This window comes from Heterodontus francisci, chromosome 1, assembly GCF_036365525.1.
Source record: "Heterodontus francisci isolate sHetFra1 chromosome 1, sHetFra1.hap1, whole genome shotgun sequence".
Classification (NCBI taxonomy): domain Eukaryota; kingdom Metazoa; phylum Chordata; class Chondrichthyes; order Heterodontiformes; family Heterodontidae; genus Heterodontus; species Heterodontus francisci.
This window is the reverse complement of record NC_090371.1, coordinates 91,523,776-91,537,125: the sequence shown is the minus strand read 5'-3', so window position 1 is coordinate 91,537,125 and position 13,350 is coordinate 91,523,776. Positions and strand designations below refer to the sequence as shown.

The 13,350-nt window shown below is 47.3% G+C and overlaps 1 protein-coding gene across 2 annotated transcripts in view; it reads right to left on the bottom strand.

Annotated features, from left to right (window-relative positions):
* Positions 1–13,350, bottom strand: part of parp8 (poly (ADP-ribose) polymerase family, member 8) — a 475,386-nt gene that overhangs the window by 104,523 nt on the left and 357,513 nt on the right. The window lies entirely within an intron of this gene.

Below are 13,350 nucleotides of genomic sequence, written 5' to 3'. Positions count from 1 at the left end.
GTGTTCAAAAGGAGACAAGCAACCTTCTCTGCAGTGAGGAACTTCAACCTGAGAAGGAGAAGGAAGGGGAGGCAGCTGAAACCAGCGACCCAGCACCTACCCTGCGCCCAGAAACCCCTCCTCCACAGACAGAATCAATGGAGGAGGAGGCAGCAGATGGACAAACAGGTCAGTGGCAAGTGGTCCAGAGGAAAACCACAAAGAAAGAACATCCAAAAGCGGAACAGGCCACCACCCAAACCAGTGGCAAGAGGAGGCTACCTTCTGAAACAGATTACAACAGCTCCTCTTCACTGGACGGGGAAATGCCGGAATGACAGCCCCTTCAAAAGAGGTGGCAGAACTCCAAGGAGATGGAAGATAAAGCATCCCAGCCCCCGGGCACTGGAAGCTGTGATGGGCCCGGCGTGCCCCAACCCCAAAACGCCACACTTAACAACACGGCCAGCGTATCCTAGCTCCGGGACACCGAGAGCAAAGACACGTCTGGCGCTCCTCAGCTCCGGGAAGCCGGGAGCAGTGATGTTTTCAAGGAGGAACAGAGGGAAGCAGCAGAGGACAACTCAATCCTTGCTGACTACAAGACCCCCCCGACCCGATGTCACCCCAGCAGAACAAACCCTGCAGGAAAACCAGGAGGGGTTTCTGAGCCCAACCAATGTGAAACAGCTTGCGCACACGATGGGTATGCAGGAACATCCCGAAGGACTGGGACTAGCAAGGTATGGGAAGCTACAACAAACTTTTAAAAAATGGGTGTAAGAATTGCTTCCATTAATGTGCGTAGCATTAAATCCACTATGCGATGTGTTTCAACCTTGCATTACCTGGCCAAGGTCAAAGCCGACCTACTGTTTCTGCAGGAGTGTGGAATACCACACCTCAGCACCTACAGGCAGTGGTCGCGATGGTGGTCCCACGGGCCATCGATCTGGTCGGGGGGTAATGATTGCCGTTCCTCCGGCCTGGGTATTCTGCTGCGGGGAGGTAACTTCACCATCTCCGAAGTTAAGGAGGTGGTGGGTGGTCGCCTCCTCATAGCAGACGTAATGTACAACAATGCTCCGCTCCGGTTGATCAACGTGTACACCCCGGTACAACGCAGCGAGCGGCTGACCGTCTTCCAGCAGCTCCCACTGCTGCTGGCGATGTCCAGGCTGGTCATCCTAGGCGGTGACTTCAACTGCATCATTGATGCGGCTGGACGATCCGGCAGTGACGACAGCAAACTGGACGCTACGTCCAGATTCCTAATAGAAACAGTTAAAGATGCCAAACTGCACGACGTCTTCAGCAAACCTGCAGACGGAGTGCAGCGCAGATACACATGGTCAAGATCGGACGGGTCTGCCCGTTCCAGGATTGACTTCCTGTTTGTGTCCCGTGCTGTCACGGTCGGATCCACCGACGTCAAGCCGGTGTTCTTCTCCGATCACTGCCTCTTACTGGCCGACTGTCACTGACAGGACGACCAGCGGGTTGGCAGAGGGACATGGAAGCTCAATGCTACACTGCTGACCCCAGAGAACGTTGAGGAACTCAAAAGGGATTACAAAGGTTGGAGGACCGTGAAACCCCTCTTTGAGTCTCCAGTTCACTGGTGGGAAGTGATCAAGGAGAACATCAAAAGGTTCTTCATCCACAAAGGTGTTCAGAGGGCGAGAGAAGACAGAGGGAAATGTGCCGACTCCAGAAAAGTATGCAAAATCTGCTCCGGTTGCAGTCAATGGGGGTCGAGGTCAAGGAGGACCTCCAAGAGGTGAAGAGCCAGCAGGCCTCGCTCTTTGCCACGGAGGCCTCCAAGATCATCTTCCGGTCCAGAGTCCACTCCATCGAGCAGGATGAGACGTGCTCGCGTTACTTCTTCCAAAAGGTACACAGAGAGAGCTCTGTCATCAGCAGCCTGAAGGAAGAAGATGGCTCGGTAACGTCTTCGCAGTCCGACATACTAAGGATCAGCAAATACTTTTATGCTGGGCTGTATGACGCGAAGCCCACAGACAGCAGAGCCTTCCAGTTCTTCCTGTCATCTAGCACAGAGGTCTTAGATGACAGCAGGAGGGAGAGACTGGACAAGCCGCTAACTCTGGACGAGCTGACAAAGGCCGTCGAGTCCTTCGAGACGAGTAAAACTCCCGGAAGCGACGGCTTACCGGTCGAGTTGTACTCGGCCCTGTGGGACTGGGTCTGCCCAGACCTGCTGGAAGTATACGAGAGTATGCTCCTGGCTGGCAGCATGTCAGAATCCATGAGGAAAGGCATCATCACCCTCATTTACAAGCGGAAGGGGGAGAGGGCAGAAATCAGAAATTGGCGGCCCATCTCACTACTTAATGTTGACTACAAGATTCTGTCCAAAGTCATAGCCAGTCGAGTCAAGTCTGCTCTGGAGTTGGTGATCCACCCCGATCAGACCTGTACTGTACCCGGCAGGAAGATCTCTGACAGTCTCGCGCTACTCAGGGATACGATCGCCTATGTGCGGGACAGGAGGGTGGACACCTGCCTCATCAACCTGGACCAGGAGAAGGCTTTTGACAGGATATTGCACACCTACATGATGGACGTGCTTTCCAAAATGGAGTTTGGGGAGGGAATCTGCAATTGGATCAAACTGCTCTACACAAACATCAGTAACGCAGTCTCAATCAATGGGTGGCAATCGGAAAGTTTCCCGATCCAATCTGGAGTCAGACAGGGCTGTCCTCTGACCCCGGTCTTGTTTGTTTGCTGTATTGAACCCTTTGCTGAGTCTATTAGGAAGGATGCGAGCATAAGAGGGGTGACAATCCCAGGCAGCGGAGGCACTCAGGTTAAAACCTCCCTGTACATGGATGACGTCACCGTCTTCTGTTCGGATCCGCTGTCTGTGCGCAGACTGATGAGCATCTGCGACCAGTTCGAACTGGCCTCGGGAGCCAAAGTTAACCACGGCAAGAGCGAGGCCATGTTCTTTGGGAACTGGGCTGACCGATCCTTTGTCCCTTTCACTGTCAAGTCAGACTACCTGAAGGTGCTGGGGATATGGTTCGGAAGGGCCGGGGCATGCACCAAAACCTGGGAGGAGCGAGTAGCCAAGGTACAAAAAAGTTGAGCATGTGGGGGCAGCAATCTCTCTCCATTGTGGGTAAGAACCTGGTCATCAGGTGCGAGACGCTCACGTTGTTTCTGTACGTGGCGCAGGTCTGGCCCATACCCCACTCCTGCGCTGTGGCGGTCACCAGAGCCATTTTCCGCTTCATCTGGGGATCTAAAATGGACCAGGTACGGAGGGACACTATGTTCAAACCTCTGGATAAGGGCGGGAAAAATGTACCCAACGTGGCCCTCATCCTGATGACCACCTTCGTGTGCGGCTGCATCAAGCTGTGTGTAGACCTCCAGTACGCAAACTCCAAGTGTCACTATGTGCTGAGGTTCTATCTGTCCCCGGTGTTGCGAAGGATGAGCCTGGTCACATTGCCGCGGAACGCTCCATGCAGTTGGACCGTGCTGTACCACCTATCCTTCGTGGAGCAGTTTCTGCGGGAAAACACCTTTGACCACCAATCCATCAGGCAGTGGTCTGCACGGAATGCCCTCAAGGCCCTACGGGAAAAGGAGACGGGGGATCCTGTCGGATGGTTCCCTGAGCAGACTGCCAAAGTCATTTGGCGGAATGCCTCATCACCAGAACTTTCAAACAAGCACCAAGATGTAGCTTGGCTAGTGGTGAGAAGGGCCCTCCCCGTCAGATCCTTCCTGCACGCCCGATGTCTCGTCCCCTCCGGGCAATGCCCCCGCGGTGGCTGTGGTGGGGAAGAGATGGTTGCCCACCTCCTTCTGGAATGTGTCTTTGCAAAGCAGGTGTGGAAAGAGATGCAGTGGTTTTTGTCGAGGTTCATCCCAAGCAGCTCTGTAACACAGGAGTCTGTGCTCTACGGGCTGTTCCCAGGGACACACACCGAGACAAACATCAACTGCTGCTGGAGGACTATCAATTCGGTGAAAGATGCCCTTTGGTCTGCCCGAAACTTGCTGGTCTTCCAGCGTAAAGAGTTGTCCACGACCGAATGTTGCAGACTGGCACATTCCAAGGTCCAGGACTTGCTGAGGGATGCACTAAAGCTTGGGGCAGCCGCAGCAAAGGCTCAATGGGGAAAGACCACAGTGTAAGGTCCCCCCACCAAGCTGAACTGAGGGGCTGGACCCATGGGAACCCCCTCGAACTGTATCGGGAAAATTTTCATTTGCTGTGAATGTAAAAATGTAATTGGCATGACAAATGTGAAAGGGAAGGGTTGTGAAGCAACTCATGATTGTATTGAAGGAAACTGATCTCATTTGCAATGTTTGTATTTTTTGGTGCTGTTTGAAACTGTTTGGCAATGTATTTTTTACAGATTTTTATGAATAAAGTATATTTTGGAAATAATTTTTTTAAAAATTATATTCCTACTAAAGATTAATGCCAGTCCTCACATTTCCCTGTAGGTGCTGACTGCTCTATCCATGTAGTGTATGCTCTTTTCCTGATTTACAACTCCACAGTAACAAAGTACCTCAACTAGGTTTCACTTACAAACAAGCCAATAGCCAACATCACACAACAAAGCAGCATATTGGAGTAAAATCATAAAAATTAGAATCTTACAGTAATTTATTTCAATTAATTACAGCTCATCATTACTTCTATCCCAATCGCAATTCCACCAGTGCAGTGACAGGAATGCCCAATAAAGCATTTACAACAAGAAATATCCACCTAATCTTAAAAACGCAGCTGCAACTTTCATAAAGAGAAGGAACCTTTACAAAGGGAATACCAAAGAAAGATGTTTTAGGGAAAACGAAAAGGTTAGTTTTAAAAGCTACATTTATCACTTTATTTGTTTATCTACAACTTCATTGGGAATAACTAATAAAATAATACTTGTAGCTGAGACTCTCAGAAACCATCAGCTCATAAAACTTTCCTGCTTCAAACATGCGTGTAACCAACATTGAAATAAAGAGGTTAACAGCCTTCAGTTCTATTTTCGAAATAATATGATTGCCTTGATCCAGTTGTGTCTTTCAATTGATCTCATTAGTTCATTTTGTTATGAATGCTCGACTTTGTAGTATGATAATGTTCTAAAGAACTGTGATTTTTAATGTAGTGCAAGGTTGATTCAGAGGAGACATATGACATGTGACCTCACAACAACTCTACCTAGAGATAAGACAGTGATCCTGGTTACCATGCAAACAAGGAACCCAGATCAGAGACCCTGTTGAAAGCAGGATGCAATACCTGAAGGACAATGGGTTTCGCTCTCTCAGACGCTCATATCATAAACAGGGAGCCAGGAGCTCTGAAGGTGAAAACTTGAGTTGAAATTTTTAACACCTGGAAACAAAGGAAGGCCCCCAGGCTGTGTTGTGGCCAGACTTGTGGACTCTGCATTTTAAAAAACACAAATGATGATTGACTTTTGATTCTGGATACATTCAACAGGCTTTCAGAAGTTTAGATTTAGTTTAGAGATACAGCACTGAAACAGGCCCTTTGGCCCACCGAGTCTGTGCCAACCATCAACCACCCATTTATACTAATCCTACACTAATCCCATATTCCTACCACATCCCCACCTGTCCCTATATTTCCCTACCACCTACCTATACTAGGGGCAATTTATAATGGCCAATTAACCTATCAACCTGCAAGTCTTTGGCATGTGGGAGGAAACCGGAGCACCTGGAGGAAACCCACGCAGACACAGGGAGAACTTGCAAACTCCACACAGGCAGCACCCAGAATTGAACCCGGGTCCCTGGAGCTGTGAGGCTGCGGTGCTAACCACTGCGCCACTGTGAGTCTGGAGGTTATCAGAAGACACAAGGACTGCAGTGGCAGCCTCAGAAGAGAGAGAGAGAGAAAACATCTGCTCTCAGAACACTGATACAGCCAAAGGCTGCTAACACCCAATGCGAAAGCTGAGGTCTGCAGGAAAAAGACCAATGGGGTCACCAGAGATCGCCTTATTTACAGAAGTCCAGACCAAAAGTGCTCGGAAGAAGTGAGCAAAGAGGACATTGACTTTTGAAAGAACTTGGGTAATCCAACCCTGCTACAATGGCCAGGGAGGAGTTTGGGTCTTTTAACTGCAAAAATATTGCTTCGCTGAGGACGCTGTGTAACATATAAATGTGGCATGGGGTTTTCAAGTGTTTCAATAAGTTAAAGGAAAATACCTGTCTCTGTAGTTTAGTGTTTTAGCTGCTTACAAAGCACTGTTTAATTAAAGTTGATTGTTGGTTCAGTTGTTATAGTAAAAGTCTTAAAACATGAAATCTTGTTGTGTACTCACAAGTCTCACTGAGAACAATATTGACAACCTCTAACCACAAAGAACAAAAGCTGATGAAACACTGATAAGCTCACATAGAGATTGAAAAGCAGATGCCGGCTTAAAAAGCTGATGGTTGACATGTATGCCCAAGTCCTTACTAACATAGGGTTGAATTTTCACCACGGAAGCAGGAAACAGTAGTTGGGTCAGAAACCCACCTGCGTTGGGAAACTGATAAAAGTTCAGATTTTCACAGGGGTGAGCCCTTAGTTGATATGGAGATGGGTTTCCTGTCCACTTAGAGCCCGTGGGGGTGGGAATGGAGGTGGGTCAGTTGAAGTGTGGGACTCATTTAGACACCCCACGGCAGCCATCGCTGAAGCTGCTGGTTGTCCTGAGGGAGAGATCTGTAGCCACCCACCTATCCCCTTCAACAAGATCTTAATGAGCTTTTTAGTTAGTTTAATATGCCTCAATTAAGAGCAGAGCACCCTGGTGATTATTGCCAGCACTATGATTGGTGCCTTGAAATTGACAAGCCACCGCACCAGTATTTTCGGGGCCTTCCTGCCTCCATTCCTGTCTTCAGGAGATCCTGAAAATTCAGCCCATAGGGTGCTTTCAACGATCATTATTGGATCCGGTTACTCGCCATAAACTGCATTTGTGGTGCAGTGAATATTTTTACATTTTGTGAAATGCACAGTTTACCAAACAGACTGCCTGTTCTGCACCCTGTGATTGGCAGAATCCTGCAATAAAGAGCAGAGGCCAATCTTCATTTCAGTATCGTTGACTTTAAAAACACAATGGATGGAAAATGCAGCATCGGTGAAGGTGTAAAACAGCCAGTAACGGACTGTCTGCCAGTTACACACCTTGTCTGATTTTCCTGTCCATTAAAGAAAATTGGATAGGGTGTGTAATTGACGGCCTATCCAATGCTGCCAGTTTTTTTACACACTTGCCAAAGCTGACATTTCCATCCAACTTATTTTTTAAGGACGACTGCATTAATAGATATTAAGAAGAAAACCAATGAGATCTTATTGAATACTATTGTGCAGGACCTGAGGGTTTTTTTCCCAGGCTATTCCAATAATAGATGTCAGCAGTCTGACAACTAAATTAAAGGTTTTCAAATGGAGATCCCCAGATCCTAGGGGTTCTGCATGGTCATTGCATTTCTGTCCAGCTTGCATCAGAATGTGATATTTGTTAAGTTATTAGCAGGTTATTTCTGAAAAGGCATACTAATAAAAAAAAAAAAATTCTATAATGATAACAGGCTGCTTTTGGTACCTGCAGGGGTTCCCCAGGAAGGTGTTAATATGTGCAGCAAGATCCTCACACAGAAATATTTGAACAGCGCTGCACTAAATAGAAAATAATGGTTATCACAGAACACAATAATCTCAATGAGAGTGTTAGAGGACATGACAAACCCTGAGACTGAACAATTGCCAGAGTACCTACTTGTTTGCAAACAATACATCCTATTAATTTTACAGTATTGTAGAACTACTTAAATGGATGCTGCAAAGATTTCACAAGGTATGGGGAGTTTCCAAATTTACAATTCAAACATTGGGCTAGATTTTAAAGGGCGCTGGAGGCAGAAGCGGGTGTGCGCGCAATATGAAGATCACATTCTTGGAGGTTGGCACTGGGTCCTGCTGCCTCTGGGATGCAAAGCCATTTTTAAAGGCAGACCAGGAGGAAGGGAACGGCAATGCTACACACCTCCAATTAAGTGCCTGTTGAGCTCACTAACAGGCTTGTTGGCAGCAGTTTACAATTTTCAACGGAAGGGCATAGGGAAAACGCCATGTCTGGAACACAGGAGGGTGTACAAGATGTCAACTATGTGGGGGACCATGAGAACGATGGTAAGGGCTGTTTAACATAATGTAGAAGCACAAAAAGAAGCTCAGCTGCTCCAAAAGTGCCACAGAGTAGCCATTGCTGGAACTGGAAGATTTGCTTTTCTCAGTGGTGAGCGGTAGGAATCTGGAAAGGGACGTGAGCTTTTTGGTATCACTGGGGCACCTGGGATCGGCAGGGGAAGGCCTGGTGAACAAACAAATCTCAGTTGAGGGAGTTCAGATGGGAACAGGCTACTGTGACATTGGATAGAGCAGCCAGGATGAGCTTCAGCAGATACAATTTTTTGGACAGCTGGAGGCCAGAGGAATACAGTGGGAGGTTTACAAGGGGAGGAAAGCGCTACCCAAGACATTGGGCCTGCTGCCTAGGAGTCATCTATCTGTAAATAACAGGGCGCCTATTCAGTCAAATGGTCTTGGACCTTTGTACTCTGAAGCACAATGACCTAAGGCATCGCGGCCCTGATGGCAGTCCCCTACCTCCAGCTGTCAAGGTCACTGTCACCCTGAATTTCTATGCAACTGGGTCGTTTCAGGGATCAGCTACGCACCAAGGTGGCATCTCACAGCCAGTGGCTCATCATGTCATCAAGTAGATCACGATGCCATAATCAGGAGGGACATCCACTTTGACACTGATGGGCCTGCGAATGGACAGAGGGCATTGGGTTTTGCCTCCATTGCTGGATTCCCCAAGTGCAGGGCATCATCGATCGCGCCCATGTGGCCATCAAGGCAACCAGTGACCGGCCAGTGAGATCCATCAACAGGAAGGGCTTCTCTCCTTCAATGTCCGATTAGTCTATGAACACAAGAAGAGCTTCTGTATGTGCTTGCTTTCCTGGCAACTGCTATGACTCCTTCATCATCCACCAATCCAGACTTCACTCCATCCCCAAAATATGTAGAAGCATCCCAGGGACTGAAGAGATGGCTACTGAACCCTCTATGGGAGCCCCAGACAGTGGTACAGACGTGATACAACCAATGCCACCTGCTCAGGAGACCAACCATTGAGCAGGCCATGGGGAATCTGAAGATGCGATTCTGTTGCCTGGATCAGTCAGGTGGCACCATCCAATAGCCTCCTGTAAGGGTCTTGGTCATTGTGGTGGTTTGCTGCACTGTCCATAACATGGCCCTCCAGAGGAGAGGTGTGGACATGGAGGACAGTGAGCCACTGGAAGAGGGGCGGAAGGGGATAACACTGAACAGGGAGATACCCCTGCTGCATGATGAGGTAGCCTCCTCCTGCCACCCTCTGGGAAAACGACCTCTCTCCTCTCCATCATGGCCTCCAGCATTAGTTCCAGGTGGGCATCGATGAAGAGAGGGTCTGCCCAACCCTTAGTACCAGGCTTCCGACTCCCCTGTGACATCGCACTTCCCTCTGGAGCAGAGGAATGTTTCGGCACAAAATGTAGATTTCTCGCTTAGGACAACGAGCAGCCTCAGTAATGGCCCACACTTCACCTGAGCCACCACCATTCCTGGCCCCACTGGTTCTAAGTGGACAGGAAACCCGTATCCATATCAATTAAGAACTTACCCACTCAAAAACCTGAACCTGAATCAGTTTCCCACCGGCGGCAAGTTTCTGACCCCAAACCAGACCCGGCTCCTGTTTCCTGCCTCTGTAACGAAAATCCAACCCATTGTTTCATTGCACTGAATACAGTTTGCAAAATTATATTTTCATGGCTGGGTTTCCTGGTGGAAAGCGAACATTTAAATTTACCACTAAAGTAATCAGTTCGAATATCTCCATCTAATTCATTTCATTTTCTTAATTTTAGTCAGTCTAGGAATAGCAGGAAAAGCCAGGTTAATGCATGGCTAGAGAAACTGAGCAGGAGTGAGGGCTTTAGATTCCTGGACCATTGGGTCCACATCTGGGGCAGAAGGGACCTGTTCAAGATGGACGGCTTGCACCCCAGCAGAGCTGGAGCCAATATCCATGCAGGTAGGTTAACTGGTGCTGTGGGGGAGGCTTTAAACTAATATGTAAGGGGTTGGACATCAGGTTGAACCATCAGAAAGGTGAACAAAAGTGCACAGAGGACTGGAAGAGGCAAATAGTGCTGGGGTAAAGGATAGCTCAGAAAAAAGTGGTGTTAGAGAGGGGGCAAATGCAAAGGCAGTCTAAGGAGGGTTCAGAGTGCCCATGATCGGAGTGTAAATGCACTTAGCATGATAAATAATACTGGTGAGCTGCAGGCATGGGACTATGATATGTTGGCAATAACAGAAATCTAGCTCAAACAAGGGAGGTTTGGGAACTGAATATTTCTGGCTTCAAGGTATTCAGGGAATGGGTGGAAAGAAAAATGATGGGGCGATGGTAGTACTAATCAAAAAAACTATTATAGCACGAGAGAGGGATTATGTATTTGAGAGGTCAAAGGAACAACAGAGAAGCTATTATACTACTGGGTGTATAATACAGGTCAACAAATAGTGCATGTGAAGTAGAGGAGCAAATTTGCAGGCAAATTACAGAAAGATGCAAGAACTATAGAAGAGTAAGAATGGGTGATTTCAATTATCTGAATATAGACTGGGATAGTAACAATGTAAAGGGCATGTGTACAAGTCAACTTTCTTGACAGTGTTTCACCAGCCCAACAATAAAGGAAATGGTGCTGGATCTAGTTCTGGAAAATGAAGGAAGGCAAGTGGAGCATGTTTCAGAGTGAGAGCATTTGGGGAACAATGATCATAGGGCTGGATTTTACGCCAGGCAGACAGAGGCTGGCCACCATCATAAAATTCGGTGGCGAACCCGCTTCTGCCCAGCTCGGGGATCCGACCCATATTTTACAGTTCCCCGGGCTTTAATTGTTCCGAGGCGGGACTTCCACCCGCTTAAAGGAAGAAGTCTCGTCTCATTGAGCTGCTGGCTAATCACTGGGAGAGGTGACCATTTCTGGGACTGCAGCCCAGCCGAGGACATGGAGCCAGGACTGCAGATAGGTTAGGGGTGCCCCGACGAGGCAAGGGTGGTCGTTTGGGGGGAAGGGGGCGTCTTGGGTCCTGGGGGTGGTTGGGGAAGCAGGTGCCCGATTGTAGGGGTCTCCCCTCCCAGCCACTGGTGCGCTGAGAGGCCGTCAGTATCACTGGGCAGCCTTTCACGTCTCCCGGACACTCTTGCCATGGGTAAAATACCCGTGGAGGCGGGTGAAGGCCCTTAAGTGGCGGTAAGTGGCCACTTAAGGGCCTTGATTGGCCTTGGGCAGGCAGCCTGTTTCTTGCCCCCTCCCCCCTCTCCCCCCTCTCCCCCCCCCCTCTCCGCCATGCCAAGTAAAGTGGGGTGGAGGTGGGAGCGGGACAGGAAGGCCTCCCGGAGCCTCCCTCTCAATTTTACACCTCCCCCTCGCCACCATCTGGCTCGCTGGGGTGCCGTAAAATTCTGACCATAATATCATCAGGTTTAGAATAGTTATAGAAAAGGACAAGGAACAATTAAATGTAAAAATACCTGATTGGAGGAAGACTAATTTCAGACAGTTGAAAAGGGATCTGACCCTTGTGGATTGGAATGAAAAATTGGTAGGCAATACCGTAGTTGAACAATGGAAGGCCTTCAAAGAGGAAATGATTTGAGTACAGAGTAGACACATTCCCACGAGGGCAAAGGAAGAGATTAAAATAAATAGTAGAAGGAGGCTTGTGACAAATGTAAGATTCATAACGCAATGGAAAACCAAACTGAATACAGATGGTACAGAGGAGATCAAAAGGAAAAAGAGGGGCAAAGAGAGATTAGAATTGATTAGCAGCTAACGTAAAAAGTAACCCAAAAGTATTTTCTAAAAATATAAATAATCAAATGGTAGTCAAAGGAACAATGGGCCCAAAGATATAGAGGAATAAATTTGCAAGGAAATTCCGGAGAGGTGCAAAAATTATAGAGTAATTATCATGGGGGACATTAATTATCCTAATTTAGACTGGGATAGTAATAGTGTAAATGACAAAGAGGAGGAAGGGTTTCTGAAAAACATTCAGGAGAATTTTTTAGATTAGTATTTTTCCAGTCCAAAGAGGAAGGAGGCCCTGCTGGATCTGGTTCTGGAGAATGAGGGAGACAATTGGATCAAGTGTCAGTAGAGGAACATTTAGGGGATAGTATCATAAGGTTTAGGTTACCTATGGAAAAGGACAAGGAGCAATACAGACTAAAAATAATTAAATGGGGGAGGGACAATTTCAATGGGGTGAGAACAGATCTAGCCCAGGTAAACTGGAATCCAAAATTGACAGGAAAAACTGTAATTGAATAAAGGGCTGCCTTTAAAGAGGAGATAGTTTCGGTAGTCGAGGTACATTCCCACAAGGGGGGAAAGGTAGGAGAAACAAAGCTGGAGATCCCTGGATGCTGGAATAAATAGAGAGTAAAATGAAGCAGAAAAAGAGAACATATGACAGATGTCAGGTTGATAATACAATTGAGAACCAGGCTGAAAATAAAAAGTTCAGAGGGGAAGTAAAAAGAAATAAGAGCAGCAGAGAGACAGTATGAGAAGAGACTGGCAGTCAGCATAAAATGGGATCCAATTCTATGGGCATATAAATAGTAAATGGGTTGTGCAAGGAGTAGTAGAGTTGAATAGGGACCAAAAACATGATTTACACATGCAGGCAGAGGGCAAGGCTGAGGTACTAAATGATGACTTTGCATCTGTCTTTACCAGGAAGAAGATGCTGCCAAAGTTGTAGTGAAAGAGGAGGTAGTTAAGATACTGGATGGGACAAAAATTGTTAACCAGGAGATATTAGAAAGGCTGGTTGCACTTAAAGTTGCTATTCAGCAGGATCGGACTAGATGCATTTGAGGATATGGAAGGAAGGGTGAAAATTGCAGAGGTACTGGCCATAATCTTCCAGTCCTCCTTAGCTACAGGGGTGGTGTCAGAGGACTGAAGAATTGTAAAGGATTGGAAGCATTAAAGGAGGTAAAAGTGACATTGAATAATATCATTTAAATATCAATTAAAATAGAGAATGACAATGCACATAAGAAGCTGACTGTTACTAAAAGTAGAAAAGTTTGAGATGATGTGATAGAGGTCTTAAAAATTATCAATGGGTTGGAAGGGAAGATTGTCATGCTAGGAGCCCCACCTGCCAAGAATGAGGCGCATTAATTT